The 3,348-nt window shown below is 39.3% G+C and overlaps 1 long non-coding RNA gene across 1 annotated transcript; it reads left to right on the top strand.

Annotated features, from left to right (window-relative positions):
- Positions 1-297: 297 nt before the first annotated feature.
- On the top strand, positions 298-2,842 carry LOC111838343 (uncharacterized). Its single transcript, XR_002836864.2, has 3 exons — positions 298-448; positions 1,780-1,931; positions 2,161-2,842. It is a non-coding gene; the product is annotated as an uncharacterized lncRNA (long non-coding RNA).
- Positions 2,843-3,348: the final 506 nt, after the last annotated feature.

Genomic DNA, 3,348 nt, shown 5'->3' with positions numbered 1-3,348 from the left:
ACCTGGGAAAAATACGGTACTAATTCCTGTTTGCGCTCCTCCCGAGACACCGCGCACGTAATATTCCTGATTTCCGTCTGAATTTCGGGTGGAATTCAAACTCTATAATATTTATACACTAAACTGCAATTCAATTAATTTGACAGTGTGACATTCGGAAAGGAGTGAGGAAGGAAAAAGCACAAAAACAATCCACGTTTTATTCGATGTTGATACACAAACATTCCAATAGGTGGTGCTGTATAATCTAAAGCAGCCTAAAACAACGCTATAGTTCGTTCATTGATGCCTTTTAGCGTAGGTTTCCTGCGTTAACGCTTCCGTAATTAAAAAAATATACTCGAATTCAATTTTCTATATATTTTCCTGAAGAAAATAATGTTCAGTTCCAGAATAAGGTTCTTTGATAAAGAATGCCCTACCAAAAAAATCAAGCACTCTAAAAACGGTAAGGCACCTGAACTTCACCTTAATGGTAACGCCTATGAATAATGAAACATCCTGACCATCATAACGCCATTTTAGCTTTAGGCTCATTTTATAATTTATCTTTGCTTAACAAGCCGCAATTACACGCTGACTGGTCCCTTGAGGTAATTTTCGGGCACTTGATTTTATAATGAAAAAAAGAAAAATATATAATCTAAGTTTTGAATGATTCATCGTGGCTTTTTGGCTTGTTTTTGGGGTTCGAGCACCTAAATTGGGGTAAATAACAACACCACGCAACTTTAATAGCCGGGATTTAATCCAGTCTATCAATTTGAAAAAGAATTACTAAATGCGCAACTGTCAAAATTAAACGGCTGGGGTCCAGTTTTCCAGGACCCTAAATGTTACTCCACAAAGCCCCCCATTATTACGGCGCTCTTCTTGAATGCTGAGGAGTCGCTCGCTGGCGCAGCGGCGCTCCCTCCCTGTCACTTCCCCACAGGGGCGAGAAAAGCCGCCTCGCTGGATCTCCGTTCCTGGCACCCGGTTCTGAGGCGGGCACTGCGTGTGAGGGCCTGTGTGCCAGTGAATGGGCACCCACTCAAGCCCCGCTCCACAAAGCCCCCATTCTTCACAATCAATGGGCACATTAAGGCCGGGGTCTTTCGCTCGGGACGGGATGTGAGGCCACAGAGACGGCACACAGAGGCGTCCATTAGAGCCAGGAAGCAGGGGGCTAGAGGAAGGAGCGACGCAGCCACTTGGTCGGGGATAATATTTGCTTACACGCCATCAACCTTTGGAAAGGCAAAACCTTTGTTGGAAAGGCAAAGTGTTTGTGGCACCCTCTCACTGTGCATCTTCTAATAAATTAAATACGCTGGTGATGTGCCATTTGGGGGCCCCTGTAATACTTCACACTTAAGCATTAAAACGTAAAGAAAAACCCTCTGCAGCATTAGGCTAATAGGACAGTTCTGAGTCCTGCTTTTCTCTGATATAGTCCTCTGGTAGTTCCTTCTTTGGTGTGTCTCTCCAAAGAGATAAAGCCAATATTTCTCTGGCTTCTTCTAACTGTGCACTTTAACAAAATGTGTGTCTGACATTAACCTAAGTTAGGTATTATTTTTTATGGTCTATATGAAATATTTCTCCACTCTCCATTTTAGGTCTGTTAGCTTGAGTATAAGGTGGTAATAGAAATGCTAATATCAGTAATAACCATCATTGTCATCATCAACAACAAGACAAATGTCACTAAACATGAATGTATTTATATTTTGATGATTTGTTTTGGCATAATAGGGTACAGTAACTTGACAAAAATCATCTATTTTCATTTCCTAGATCTTTAAACTGATGCACTAAACATGAAAGATACTGCTTATCTGATGACGTCATTTAAGTCGGAAGACATCTGACCTGTGCCTATTTTAACTCATATCATGGGCGTGTTGCCTGCGCTATATTTGCATTTGCTTAATGCAATAAGATGAATGGTAAGTGTGTTATGGTAAACGTCGAGGAGTATACCATGGTTTACTCTTCCAGATTAACTTTAATGCATGCATTATTATACCTGTTCGAATTCCCACTTATTCAGCTACATATTTCAGCTACCGTAAAACGTAACTGCTGAGAATCGATGCTAATTCAGTGAAGAGACGTTATTGACAGTGTGTGAAATGGTACAGTTAACCTTCTCAAAACCTCCCTGTGGAATGGCAGAGGAGAGAGAAATCCCTCGCCGCAGGAGAACAGCTTCTGAAGAGCAGGTGGGGCAAAGTCAACATCTACTGATCTAATGATGCCCAAGTCTCCCAGTCTGCGTGTAACCAAAGGTCCCCATCGCATACCGGCAATTAACTCCCCAGGCGGGAGCAGCTGATAGACGAGTCTATTATTATAATCTGCCAAGCGCTGCAGGTTGGAAGAATATGGAAACGTCTGGAAAAAATCCGTAATATATTCTTACTGTTCTAATAGGCATCAGTTGATTAGATTGTGATGAGTTTGGTTATAACACTACATGTAAAATAGAAATATATACATAAAATTACAGAAAAGTTTTTAGATATGCACCAGTTAAAATTTGCCAGGGAACAATGATGTCATTGAGGCCCTGACAGTTACATGGGTCTTATGATAAATATATTGATTCCTCCGCTGTTTGTTTGAGATGCTCTATTTTTCATTGGTGTTTGGTGCTCTGAGACAGAAATTGTTTTTATTGAGGATGGCTGATTTTGTGCCTTGGTGTTATTGATATTATTAAGATTAATTTTGGTCCACGCGATTATCATTTAAAAGGATAATAGCATTGATGGATGCTATTCTCTCTCAGTCTTTGACATTTATATATTTAATTGCCATGTCGGCCACTAGAGTCGTTTTATATTGCTTTCTGTGTTGTGTATTTTTGCATTAAATATGCACATTGAATGATGTGCCCACATATAAAGAAGAATCTGTCAAATATTTATTAGTAAATTAGAATGCACATAATTGTGTGCTTACATGTAATGGAGCTCACTGTGAGTGAGTGAGAGAGAGAGTGAGTTGTAGGAAGAGCTTGATTAGTGTCTAGAATTGTGTAGTCGGGTCTGTAGTTCAGTAGGGTAACGTTTCTACTTGGTGAAATGTGTAATGTCGTGGGTCTGATTTTTTTTTAATGTTACCACTAGTTACATATTTGTTTGAAAGTAAATGGGCAATTTAAGTTGAAATAGGCTATATTAATTCTTGCTTGAAAAGTAACAACTCGTCAAACATTTTTGCATCTGTAATATTTCTGCTTTTGTACTTAAGATAATTTGTTTGTTTCCTGAATATCTATAAAAATTCACACCGAGCATTACATTGTTACCTTGTATAACTTAGATAAATGAATCCCTCTTAACTAGTCTTTCTACATGT

The sequence above is a fragment of the Paramormyrops kingsleyae genome, chromosome 9 (genome assembly GCF_048594095.1).
Source record: "Paramormyrops kingsleyae isolate MSU_618 chromosome 9, PKINGS_0.4, whole genome shotgun sequence".
NCBI classification, from domain to species: Eukaryota; Metazoa; Chordata; class Actinopteri; order Osteoglossiformes; family Mormyridae; genus Paramormyrops; species Paramormyrops kingsleyae.
Note: the sequence above shows the minus strand (reverse complement) of the source record. Positions and strands in the feature narration are given on the sequence as shown.